Here is a 14,377-nt window from a genome sequence, read left to right as displayed (position 1 = left end):
TTTGCATATTCAAATATGCAAATGGATATGCATAGGTATGTATGGGCTGAAAAAAGCACTCTTTACTTTCATTGTTTTATTAGCTATTTTGCTTAGTAACATTACTAGTCTTTGGGTATGTTCTTTTTAGTGCGGAACACAACATGCAAAACTGGATTTATATTTAACCCCAAGGTGACTCATATCTGCTGCTTTGTGTGGAAAGATCCTTTGTGTTGCTGAGGTGTGTGGATGTGTTTTGTTAACATGAAGCTTTCCTACCTCTGTGCTAGCTAGTAACAGTAATGGTAATACTTTTGGGGATCATAGGAAGCCTTAATGAACTTTAGCTCCTGTTTATTAATTAGGCATTAGTGCCTTGATGCCTCAATAAATGGCTTTGCAATGGGCTCGCTGTAAAAACAGAGCAACCTTAATTCCTCCCTGGAGCAGTGCCAGCCTTGGCAGGAGGACAGTCTTGGCTGTCAGGAGCAGTGCTGTCAGCAAGGGTAGTGGTAACAAAGCACAAAACCATGAACCTCCTGGCTCCTCAGTAGTCAGAAATCAGAAGGCAAATACCTACGAGGCAGGTGGGAGTGTGATTTGCTTGAGGTGAACCTCTTGCTTTCTCTGGAGCAAGGGGTGCAGGACAGCTGGGATCCAGGATTCAAACCTCTGGTTTCTCTCTCATTCACCGATGGCACCTCATGTGTTTGCAGCACGTACAGCTTTGCGCCTTCTGATCTGGCTCAGTAGCCACAAGGACTGGATAGTCTCTCTGTGAGCTGACATCGAGGTGCTTGGCACTGCCAGCTGTAAAACCTGGGGGAGGCTGCAGCTGGGGGCTCCTGCATGGAGCCCTGCAAAGAGGCCTAGTAGTCTCCAGGTGGGACAGACTCCTGCTCCGCCAGCCGAGCTGGCACCGTGCTGGCTCAGGGGCAGGGAAAAGGTCTGGGGTATAGGTCTGGAGGTCAGAGGCTGCTTTCATCCTGCAGAGAAAGGGCAGAGACTTTTAGTTAAAGCAAAGTCTGACATCAGTCTGTTCTCTCACTTCTGCAGCTGCAGTCCAAAGCAGCCCTGGGACAGGGTCACTGTCAGTTCTTGAAATCCTCCCACCTTGTGTTTGCCATGTCCAACTTTGAAGCCTCTGCTACTAGAAATAGTAAGAATAACACTTAGTGCTTGTACAGGACTTCGTACATTTGAATATCTTCACAAACTAACTAACTAAGCCTCACCAAGTCCTTATGAGGCAGGCATTTATTCCAGCTGAGTGCATTCACAATTAAAATATGCTAGACATAATCCTGCTGTCAATCAGCATAATTGACTTAAATATCTAATTGAGTAGATTCTCCCAAGCAAGTCCAGTTTCTTAAGGCAGGTCTTCAAGTGGGGCTCAGCACAAGAAGTTTACGGAGCTGAGACTTTAGCAGCTTTGGAGAAGAGGTGTCTGAGGCTCTACGTAGCCAAAGTGGTGGAAACTTATAAGCCTCCACAAAGCAGTTACTGCCTGAAGACTGTATCAGTTCTGCAGTCCTCACTGAGATTGTACTGCTTTGTGGAGTTTCCTTCATTTCCTTTGGGAGCAGGGAGGGAGAGCAGCAAAGGGTGGAGGGAGGCTGCTTTGTGCACAAGCAAAGGTACAGACTTCCTCATCTGGACTCTTGTTCTGTTAAAGAATGACAGCTTCCCTCCATGTCTTTCAGGAGGCCATCATGTAAGCTGCTTGAGGCTGACAAGCACCAACACAAACATTTCTTCCTGTAGTGTTGAATGGCAGTTAATATGCGAAGTGTCAGTAGTTGGTACTCAAAAGATGAAACATCTGTCTGGGACACATGAGTTTAAGGGCAGTTGGCAACTGACTGACAGCAGCAATTTTGAGTTATAAGCACATAAATATACCAATGGGCATTATAAGCATTGTGTATAAGATGGATACATAGAACAAATACAATTATTAGTCATTCTTTCTAACCAACCAAAGGTATTGTTCTGAGCTCCGGTCAGAAAATTACTGAACAGATTCACCAGATTTTGTGCAACTTGTGTAGGACTTGTGCTCGGCTCCCTCTTTGCACTTCCCACTGTCTGGGACACCCCCCACGTGCTCAGGTATGTGAGCTTGGGTGCCGCAGGTCCAGGTGGTCTACCACTGGGGTGTGGAGAAGGGAAAAATAGGTCACCTGAGCTGGCAAGGGTTGCCAAGAGAAAACCCTGGGCTTAAAGAGGTACCTAAGAACTAGTTTGTCTCCCACAACCTTTCTGTGACTCTCCATGGGACTCGAAGGTACTTCAGGAGGAAACTGCTCCATCCTGTTCCAAGGTAAGATGCCTGTGGCTCCCCTGACAGACTCAGGCTAGCCTGTTCTTAAAAAGCTTGGAGAAAAAGACCCCATGTGCTTTTCAGGCAATCAACAATAAACTTTGCTGCTCTTACTCTTGGAAAGACTTTTCTAATTTTCTAACTTTCTGTGCCTGATGGTTGTTCCCTCCACATTCATCTCCTGGGATATGTGACATGGCTGCCTCATGCCTTTAGATAGAAAATACTTGGGAGATGGGTAAAAGATTTGACACCTTCAAGTCCTGTTCTCTGGTAGGTTTAGTGTCATTTTCTTAGGTATTAACAGTGGCCAGAGATGATCAAAACTCCAGTGGCATTGATATCTATGCTCAAGAGCATGTTTCCTTTTCTTTTGGTGCCTACACCTCATTTCACTACTGTCTGTAAGCTGCAAGAAATTTCCAGGTTCAGTCTTGCTCCCCATTTTGCCCCAGCCTCATTCCTTTATGTGTGGCTGCAGCACTGTGGGCACATAAAAACTTTTATAGCCTGGAACATCATGGCAGGTGAAATACTTCGGAGACTGAGGATTTAGTGGCACTTTATATGAAGCCTTTAAGTACTTCACTTAGAGAAGTACTATGAGCTTTCAGAAAAGGTCTACAGAGACCTCACTATCATTAGTATTTAAAACACCTACTGTGGGGCAACATCCAGAGACCCTCTGTGGTGAACTCTTGTGCTAGGAAACGTACAAACAAGGTGTAAACTGCAGCTTACAAAGCAACAAAAATGCATCACCTTTACTCAAAATTTAACTGCTGAAAGTCCTAAAAATTTAACTGCTGAAAACAATCTTTGTGGAAATTCACAGTGACAGTGAGCAGCAAGTCATATTTTTGCAGTTGCTGCAGAGATACTTTTTTTTTTTTTTTTGGTCTGCATCCTTTGCTAGAATCTGCAAACTCAGCTTTAAAAAACAGATGTGGCTGTAGATTCAAGCTGACAAGTGTTACAACGTGAAATGCATTTCAGAGGGGAAAAAGTGACAATATGAAAAAATGTGTTTAAGAAAGAGTATAGCTTAGAATACTATATTAACCTGTTGAAAATGTTGCTTTACATACTGTGAAATCAAGAATATTTATGTCAAAGTAAAATACAATAATGTTACTGTGTTTTAGAAGCAAATGCTGCTTTAGTGATCACTCATTTCCTACACTTGAATGGTGTTCTGGAACAAAAATACCTAAATAAATTCCCAGAGCTTAAAGCAGAAGACAGATAATTTAGTGTTCCTTCTTCCCTCCTTTTTTGATATATTTTGATGACCTTTCTGACATGAGGTTCATCAAACCTCTGCTAACACCTGGGAAACACTGAGTTTTCCATTAGTGTGTGCTTATCTTTTCAGTGGCTCTCTATAAAATTGAGACCTTGCAATTTTAGGAAATTAAAACTTGACACTACATTTTGTCACTTAGCACATACATACATGTCCATATTGACTTTAATGCTTGTATGTATTTGTATGCTTTTTTTTTCCAGTGATGCTGACTTATTCCAGAAACTATGCTGCTCACAATATAAAACACTTCAGAAGATTTTTCCATTAACTAAAATGATACAGGCTCACAATGCTGCAGTCTCTTGAAGTGTCTCTTGAAGTTAAGAGCCTTCTAGGTAATTCTAGCTTTCCTACAGCACTTTGGATATGTTAGCAGAAACCACCTCTTATGATGTGGCTATATTTAAGTGAAGTGACATCCACGAGACAAACAGGGCAGGCAGAAGCTGGATGTATTTATTGCACATCTGTCATAGCTGTCCCAGGTAGGACCACACAAACAGCCAGCTGGTTGGCTCACAGATGATGTAACCCTCTGCTTCTAAACTCACACACACCAAAAAGTGGAAAGTACAAGAAAGAGAAACAAAACAGGTGAAAAAATAGGCAAAGTATTGCATAAGCAACAGTTCTGATGTTTTTACTGTGACCTATGGGCTAAAGACAAAGGGGCAACCCAAGCTTGCACATCATCTGGTGCTGTTCAGCTCTTACAAAATCTCCCCAGAGCAGCATGCTAGAAACACTGGAACTTTATCATCCTTTACGGGTGGGGTTCCTAGCACAGCTGCTGGGAATTACTTGTTAGATGGATGTGCTCCTTTTTTGTCTTGATAGAGGTATGTTTTTTTTCTCCTTCCCAAACATTTCCATCAGCAGTCAGTAACACTTGTATGAATTATTTCCCTCCAGGCCACAGCTGAGTTATTTAATGTGTTCCTGATGAGGCAGCTAGAGAATACACACAGAAACCCCACCACACTCAGGACCGTATTCTTTGTGTAGGAGGCCCTTGAGTGCAAAAGCCCTAGGCAAAGCATGGGAGCTGTACACAAATAACTACTGATGGATATGTGCTAAACTCAATATTAAACCTCAAGGTCTCCAAAAGTTCAGAGAAACTTGCCGAAAGCCCACAGCACACTCTGTGTAGAAGCGAGCTCACTGTGCTGTACTTTGGGATTTTATTCGTTGCTCATTGACTGGCCGGGTTTCATACAGCACAGGGCTTTTACTCAGCTCTTTGCACAACTCTGAACTTCTGATTTTCCTTCCCCTTCAGGTATTTCATGGTTTTGCGGGAAAACAGCCATGGCCGGGACAGGCCACCGGGTGGTGCTCTTAGCACAAGAATATGAGAACTTGAGTGCTACAGAGTGTTGCTCCTGCACGGGAACTGGCTTTACAGGAAGGGTTTGCTTTGGCTGCAGCACTAATTTACAAATGAACTTTGACATTAGCAGCTGGTGTTTGTTTGTTTGTTTCTTCTTCTTCTTCTTCTTCTTCTTCTTCATTTATTTATTTATTTATTTTTGTTATTTTATTTTTACAGGATGTGCAGAAGTCCCCTGACTTTAAAATGAGTCCAGAAAAAGCGGTTTAAAAATAGACATATTCCAAAGTCTCCAGAGAGAGATAAATGACCAGTTTAAAAATGGGAGTTTTCTTGACACCCCTTTGGCAGGGAGCACCAGGAGTCCAGAGGATGGCCCTGATGATGTCCTCTGATGATGTCTCTACTTCTGTGTGACAGAGGGCTGGGCTGCTGTGTGCGTTGGCACCACTTTTGGGACAAGCGCCCCAGTCCTGTTGGGGTGTCCCAGCCCTCTGAGTATCATATGCCAGCCCTGAGCCAAATCCATTTGTCACCTCTGTGGAAGCAGGGCCAACACCACAAAACATGGTCACAAAGGCAGCTTCCTCTCTTCCTCCCAGTGATGTCCCTTAGGGTATTACTGTTGGGGGAACCAGCCCCGCTCCCCAGTTTTTCCCACCATGGTCTTACTGGAACAAACTGTTCTTGTAGCAATGCCCCTTCTCACAGCAAAAAAACTTGGTTGGTTTTTGTTTGTTTGATTGCTGTTTTGTTGTTCTTTTCAATTCCTAGGTTTGACTGGTTTTGCCCACAGTTTTGCCCTTACCTCCTATTCAGCTTGTCTGCTTGGGAGATGAGCACCAAGACCTGCGTCCCTTGCCAAGATGAGCAGAAGAGTTGTCAGCGTGGTGCCATCTGGCACCATCAGATACCAGGGAGGATCCAGACAGAGGTGAGCAAGAGGACGGTCTTATCAGTCATGTCTTGGAGTGATAAATAGATCGAGGGTGGATGGAGATGGTGGAGATTAAATGCGTTATTTTGTTCTGCATCTTACTAAGCTCCGTGGGCTGTTTTCTTTCCTCTGAGTCAGAGCTGAGGAGCTTCATTCCTGTGCCAGGCTAAGCCTGACCCTGTGCTGTTGGAGCTTGGATACTGTGGTCCTGTTTTTTCTGAGCTGGGGCACAGCTGAAAGAGGAGGTTATCTCCAGACAGGGTCTCAGCAGCCCCAGCTAGACAGGGTTTCTGTGCCTCTGTCCCCAGATCACTTTTCTTTCCAATCTCCCCTTCTGCTAGGAGCAAACACTTGATTTTATTGTACTTTGCCTCTTCGAGTTCACATGTTTCCCCGAGAAGACCCCAGAATCAGCATGAGAAGATGAGTTACCTAGGGGAGAAAAGGCCTTTGAGGTGCTGATGAACACTCCTCTGCTCACCGCAGGAGATGGCAGCCCAAGATGTGGCTACTAGCTTTCATTTCAGGCATGGTACAAATTACTGCCTATATGTGTCCCGATATAGAAAGCATTGACCACCAGTGCCACTTCCATAGTATGTTACATTAAAAATGAACAGAGACCAGAAGGAAACACTGGAGTGTCTGTGTGCAGTCATCCTGTAATGGCTCACCACCGCACTTAACCAGTGAACAGCCAGTGTCTGACAGTGAATTTATTTCTTCCTCTGTTTTCAGGCTGTACTTGGGGGCCTCAGCTCTTTATATTTCACATTGTAATGGCTAGTAAAATGACTGCAGACACCTCTGCATTCTGGAAACAGCAACTCTTTGGGACATGCGGGGTATTCTGCTGGGTGATTTTTAGCCCAAGTTCTGAGACTGGATGTCTCAAGTCACAGATTTCATAGAATCATAGAATCATAGAATATCCTGAGTTGGAAGGGACCCTTAAGGATCATCAAGTCCAACTCTTGATACCGCACAGGTCTACCCAAAAAAGCCATCTAGGCTGCAGTGAGGCAGTGCCAAGGTGCCTGCTGCATGTCGGTGCCCTACATGGACAAGGACCACCAGTGAGCTCAGTGGAGTGCATTTGCTTTGAAAGGCTCGGTAACTTAACCTTGCACTGTATAAAAAGCTTTCTGACATGCCAATGAAGCTGTCCTTAGACTTGAGTTAGGATACACAAGCTGTTGGGGCATTGATATGCAGACAACTCACCTGATGCTGTTGTAACATCGTATTTAGCAGGGGCGTATGTCTATACTTCCCTCATGGGAGCTAGATTTACAGAGACACCTGCTCACTGTGACAACCACTTCTGCTGTCACTGTGTAACACAGCCAGCTCGGCAAGCAGCCAGCTGGAGCCGAAGCTCCGTAAGGTTTTTTCATTATAGAGAAATTAATTCACTTGTATATTTTTTTTGGCTTTTTCAGTGTCTGTCCCAATATTTTGTTTTCCCTTGCTTTCTGACATGCTGATATTTTTATGTTCTTCTTTCTTTTAGAGTCAAAATAAATAAAAATCAGGTGGTTGTAAAGCATTTTGAAAATATATACGGATCTGATTTCCAGTCTTTTGAAATAAATAGAAATTTTTATGATGGGTGAATATTTATTCTCCTTCCTAGGTTAGAGTGACCCTCCTATCGGGCTGTCCTTCTGACCAGGCAGGGCAGGACAGGGACAAACAGGTCGTCTGAGGGTGTATCCTTCTTATTTGAGCACAAAATCAACTTACGGTAGAAGGTGTTGTTATATATATACTTGCAGTGCATCCCTCTTTCACACGAGGTCTCTCTGTCTTCTTCCAAAGCTCTGGTAATCTGAATTTGGTAATAAAAGCTATGAGGGAACCTTTCTTTTTTTTTTCTTTTGTTCGCATAATTAAAATGGTGCCAGAGTAGAACACCCCTACGTGTTTTTTGTTGTTGTTGTTTGTTTGTTTGTTTGTTTGTTTTTTCTTCTTTTAATCATTTGGATAATTAAAATGGTGCCAGAGTATGACAGGATATATATTTTATGCATCCCTCTGATCTTTCTTCATGGAGAATAACCTTGTAGCAACATACATCTTTAGAATTTTTAGACTTTAAACTCAAATGGAATTAAAGTGATCCAGCATAGGCAGCAAATAGGTTATATGATCTAGTAGATCCTCTGTGTCTTCTACTAGATCAAGACTTTCCAGTTCTTGAGACTGAATCTACCACTCACTTGCAACTGAAAAACTTAAATTTGTCTCTTTGTCTTCTTCCTGGCAACTCAAACTACCAAAATAAGTTCTGTGGGCTCCTCAGCAGTTGAAACTAGCTAAGGCTGTAAACAGCTCTGCTTTTTCTGTGTGTCTCTGTTTTGTGCTCTGCTGATGGGGTGGTGTGTGCCCGAAAGCAGGACCCAGGACCTCTAGCCTGCTGTGTTTCTCGTGGAGAGAGGTGCTGTGCAGGGCTGCTGCTGAAGGGATGGAGGCAGGGGCAGATTTGGGATCTGAAGCTGGCCATGAGCTTGATGAACTCTCCACAGGTAGCTCCTGTTGTTGTGAAAATGCTCGTTTAGAATTAAGATATACAAAAGGGGAGATAACGTTCTGTGAAAGTGATGAGTAGAGCAGCTTTTTTTTTTTTAAAAAAAAAAAAAAGCTTTCTTTTCTCAGTTGCAGGTGGAAGTTGGAGCCCTTCTTGTGTGGAAATGTCTGAAGGGCCGAGTTCTGCAGACAGGACACGAGGGAGGACTCCTGTCTGAGGCCTTTGGGCAGCCTGCTCCCTGTGCTGGAGGTGGGCATAGAGCTGGTAGGGGGTTGAACTCCTTTCTCTTCCCTGCTGAGCCCTGCAGTATCTCATCTGGCTTCTTGGCACTGCTGATTGGTTCTTGGCAAAAGGCACAAGTTTTAGGCCTTGGGGTTTCTACACGGGTGAGTTGGCTGGGAAATCCTGTGGTGGGCAATAAAATCTGCCTCTGAAGGCAGGACTCTGTGTGCATGGGTGGGGATACATCAGTGTGGTACTGGGATAAGTGAAAAGACATTTATTTGGGTATTGAAAAGAATCATAATTACACTGATTTGGTGGTCTGGAAATTAAAGTGCTGACCTGAGTTATTGGTAGGTAATCTGCTTTAGAAGAAATTTCCTGTCTAGAGTACACATTTAATGAGAAATGATGTTACTGCTGATGCTTCCAAAAGAGGTTCAGGGGCTCTTCACATGCACAGCTTAGGAAAAAAAGCCACACACAAAATGTAATTTGCTTTGCAAACCTAGAGGCAAAAATGGCCCGAATATTATGAAACATATAGACATTTCCTACCTGGTGTAAATGTTCATGCCAGGAGAATGATGAGGGTGAACTTCCTACGTTTGCTGTGGAGATGTTATTTAAATGTAGGTCACTGCAGTGCCCAAAGGTTCATTAGTAGCTGCCGGGTGTCAGATGTGTCCCTGTGACCCTAACAAGGTTATGGAAACAAAGTGCAGGGTCTTAATTTTCTATTAATAAAGGGGGATTTGCTCAGCATCAGTGTGCCTACATCATCTGTGAGTATCTCTGCTCCTTCTGTAGAAAGCCAAAAGGTGTGTTTAGTGGCCTGCTTTGCAGACCACTGAGTTGCTTTCAGGGAATTTTCTGGGAGTGAAACATTTTGGAGAGATCTTTTTTTGACCAGGTGAAACCAAGACTTTATAACCAGGTGAAACCAAGAATCTTGAGAATAAACACATTTCGTTGCAGTCCTTTACATCCTCGGAAAACCCAGAGGAGCTTCAGAAGAGAAAACAAAGTCTCCTCTCCTTCCTTAATATCTCTTCCTGTCCCTGAGTTATAGGCACTGGCTTTGAGCTGTGTTTTTCCTGCAGTTCATTTCCTACCAATGCCTTACTGACTCCCATCATCTCAAATCTGGGTTGTTACTCAGTTGATACACTGCCCTACGTCTAAAAATTTATCCCTGGCCTTTTTTTTTTTTTTTTAATATTAGCTTTGTAATCCCCTGGAAAACAAAACAAACCAGTGCCTATAAAACACTTACTGAAAAAAAAGAACAACACTCAATGCATAATTATGGGGGGTTGAGATCAGCCATACTCATACAAATTCACAACAATAGAAACTTCAGGACTGGGTCCTTTAATCTGAATATATAAAGCTGTTGTGGGAAAAGAAGGCTGCCAAGTAGTCTCTGTTAGAAGATCAGCTGATTACACAAGCTCAGAAGATGCCTGGCTTACAGCAGACTTTATTATTTGGCATATTTGGGTTTGGTACTGCATTTGTCTTGCCTTGAATGGAGCATAAATGGAAATATGGTTCTGCCTGAAGCCACAGAAACCCCTAAGATTTATGTAGGCTTTAAATGTTGAGCTCTGAGTTTATCTATTCCCATTTGAAAAGGCACCTGAGTTTAAATATCTAATCTGATTTCTTTCACCTCTTAGAAAAAATAATAAAACAAAAGGGGTTTTATAGAGCTTCAAATATAACATTTTAAAAAATCCTCTGGATGGTTTTTGTTTTTCCTCTGTCTGACTTGCAGGATAAGCACTTAAGCTCTGCTGGGTTGATTCAAAAGATAAAATTGTAATGTGTTATCCTGTACATATCTCTGATTATCCCTTACTAGATGAAATGTCACACCTGCCAAAGTGTTAAACATAAAATATTTTTATATGGCATCTTTTATCTCATTGCGTTCTGCAAAGCACTGAAATGGCACTCTGAACTTCCAGATGACGGTTACCATTACTGCTGGGTGAGTCATGATTTCAGAAATGAGTGAAGGATTTGGGATTTGGATTCACAAGCCTCTTATGTTCTCCCCTGCAGTTAGGAATATTTCTGGAGTGTTACAGGGAAAATCTGCTCGACTCAAATGTTTTAAATCAAATCGGAATCAAAGCATTTCCTTGTTTCTGTATGGGTATCTCATAAACTGTCTATCTGTGAACTATGTGTTCACTGTCAGTATTAACAATACAACAGATAAACCATGATACTAAATACTGACAAGATGTTAATTAATGTCTATAAATGTCTAAACTCCTCTTATAACTAAGCCCTCCTAATGCTCACTCCTTTCCTCAAGCCTCTTAGGGATTTCCCCCCAGCTTCTGTTAGTTCCAGCTGATCACTGTCTTAAGCAAATTTTGCTATTGTTTATTTCCCTGGGGAAAGATGAATTTTGGGAATGAATTTTGGGACAGGCACCCTCTCAGCCCAGGTGTTTCAGGTCTGTATTCCCAAGTGCTATTGACACTTGCATCGCTCTCACATCATCCCTTCTTACCCAGGAACCATTTCTAAGGGGGGCCGCGCAGGTACCCCCATATTGGGGTAATTTCTGTTTCTCCCTAGAGTTGGAAGTCTTGGCCCTTCATCCAACAGTGTCAGTTCCTGAGTTAACATTAGTGGCTCAGCCGTCCTTGCATTGATTCTGGAGCAGGCGAGGCTGCACTGGTTCTATAGCTTCCTTTGAGCTGCATGCTCAGGCACATGGGTGTTAATAGACCCCATGGAACTAACAGGGTGAAGTCCTGCCAGAAAATGCAGTGAGCTTTTCAACTTCATGGGAGTATGGAGGCAAACAAAAGGAGGAGCATGAAAACCCAATTTCCTTTTCAATTCCAATGGCAGGGAATGAGTACCTGTGATCTGTGTCAGCTTGCTACACAATTGTTTTCTGAGTTTACCTGTGGGTCCTTGCACAGAAATCTGATATTTCTGGTCTAGAGAGCTCATATTTTATGAGCCATTAAATAAAGTCAGCATTAATAAAGCTCTTAAGGCATCAGTTCAATAAACATCAGGCTGTTCTTAGGGTAGCATATGTTCCTTGAATGCATCAAACTTTAATTCCTGTGGTGCAGATCAGTTCTTCAAAGTTATCTATTTTCCATGAAGCTGCTTAGAATTTTGTGTGTGCACAAGTGAATCTTGCATTGAATTCAATGCTGGAGATGATGATAAGCTTAATTAACATCTTTACAAAGAAACCTAACTGCAATAGTCTGTCCACTGTGGTCTAGAGAGCTTTACTGCAAAGATGTATTTATCCTGCAGTGAATGGCTCTGGCAGTACTCAGGGGTGATGTGGGTGCGATAAGGCACTTGCTAATGAGGGTTTCTCATAATGTCTATTTGTCACTCAGAGGGAAGCTGCAGGGAATAAGAAACATCCCCTGTTTCACTATCTCATTGTCGTGCCTTGGACCTCTCCCATGTCGGGAGCTCCTGGTTGTCATCCTCCATTGCAAATGGTCTTTTCCATTGCAAAGGGAAAAGTGCAGCTCCAGTTCTTAGGCAAAATGACAGCTGAGATACTTGTGAATGGCAACAGCACTGCAGCTGTGCAGAACATTACTCCCAGTCATCCTCCATCTCCTCCTTTTACTCCCATGTCTTCCTCTCCTCCCATGTTGGTGTTCATGTTGTGCAGTCAGCTGGCACAGCCTTCTGGGTTGCATTTTAATTGCTGCAGGCAGGGGTGCTATGCTTTTTGGGAATTATGCTTCTTGGGAAACATAAGCAACTTGCTGATTCTCGTTTCTGCCAAAATCCCATAAAAAGTGTAAATAAACCTTTTGTGTATTTATTGGATGTGAGGAAGGAGTACTGGCTTGTTTGAGATAGAGAAAACAGATTGTTTGCCTTTTTATTTATTTGTTTTCTCTTGGTTGAGTAGGTGAGAACCTGCATGTCTACCTCAGACCTGAACTGAGCCTGAATACAGTGCTTGAAAGAGTGACTGAGTAGTTCAGGTATTTACCAGGAGAAAAGGGAGCCCTTTCACTGCTAAGTTGCTTTCCAGCCCCCAGCCTAAGTTAATATTAATTAAGGGCCTAATCTAAAAGCCAGTGAAAATCAATGAACATTTTCTGTGACTAAAACAGAGAAGTTTAGAGTTCTAGAGTTCTAGAAAACTTTATCTACTTTTTCACTGCTCAGATGAAATAAGGTATGTGTTTGCGTGAGCTGCTGGATAGGGACCTTACCTCTGGGGTGTGTGGCATCTTCCCTGGACATAAGAGCCATCTCTCCCCAACTGTCTACTTCCAGGACCTAAACAAACTTGCCTTGAGACTCTGCCCCTTTAATGCATACCCGTTTATTTTGAAGAGTGGTGATAACGTGTTTTCCTTGCAGCTGAGGTCAGGATGTGCTGTAGACACTGGATCAGTTTATATCCTTCTGAGGCTCTTACAACGGATGGTTTAATGCCAACCTGCATAGGAAGGAAACACCCTCATATCTGCACTCTCTTGAATCTGCCCCATCTCTGCCCCTAGGAAGTCCATCCATCATTAATGCATTGTGAGCACTTTTCTGCAGGGAGGCCAGTGTGCTGTCCATTGACAGAGAAATTTAACCATTAGGAAAATCTGTGTTTGACTGGAAGCCTATTTGATCTGTTGAAATGAGTACTTGCAACACGTACAATGGCTTGAATTTTGACCTTGCTATAAATTACAATTTATTACATGGTGAGGTGTGCTATGGAATATATCTGAGCTACCCACAGTCAGCTGGGGGTGTTTCTTCACAATCTCTTCTTGGACACAGGGATTTTCAACATATACTTTTCATTGCAGTCGATACCCTATTAAGGTGATGACAAACCTTAGTGACTGTAATTTAGCACTGGTTCTGAAGTGAGGTAACCAATTTGCTTACCTAATGATATAATCGATAGGCACAGAAATGTGCAAGGGCAAATCCACATTTTTCTGCTTGCTGCTGGCAAGAAACACAGTGATGTAGCTGGGTGAATTACGTGAACTGCCTGTTGTGTGACTTGAGAGTCATTAAAGTTAAAAAAAAAATCACATATATTTTGGGGAAGAATGTCAAAGTGTTTTGGAGGACAGAGCAATGTCGCTAATCAATTGTCATTGGCAAAATACCATGTTGCGTTTCTTATGATAGACTTGCAGTGTGCACACGTATTTTTTTCCTACCACTTCTGTGGTTAGTGAGAGGCCTGTGGGAAACTTAGAGGGGTTTCCCAGTGCTGAGACTTTTCTCAGTAGTAGCCAGACCAGCACTCAGGGCTTTTATTGCTTTTCATGGGTGTTTCTGTTCACTTGAAAGCATTAACATTGTTCAGGAAATACAGAAAATATGTAAAAAGCCTTTTTATCCCCTTCTCTGCTAAATCAGTAGGAGAAAATGATGCTTCCTCACTGTCCAAACCAGTCCAACATTCATCGTCCTCTGGGAGGGCCTTGCTCACTTCAGTTGCAGGTGTTAGTGATGGACTTTAGTCCCATCATTTTGTTGGTCATTTCATCAAACCAGTCTTGCCAACTAATTAGTGCCATGTCTATGCCCAGGGAAGCTGGCAAGCTCTGTGTACCTGCAGTTCACACGGCACACTGTGGTGGCTGTGGTCACTCTGACCACTGCCAAGTCAGAGCCAGCCTTACCCAGATGAAGCCAACACTTCTTGTCACATTCCTGTGCTTTTCCAGCCAGCTCTGATGTCCTCCAAAGGCAGA

The sequence above is a fragment of the Anser anser genome, assembly GCF_964211835.1.
Source record: "Anser anser genome assembly, chromosome: 2".
NCBI classification, from domain to species: Eukaryota; Metazoa; Chordata; class Aves; order Anseriformes; family Anatidae; genus Anser; species Anser anser.
Note: the sequence above shows the minus strand (reverse complement) of the source record.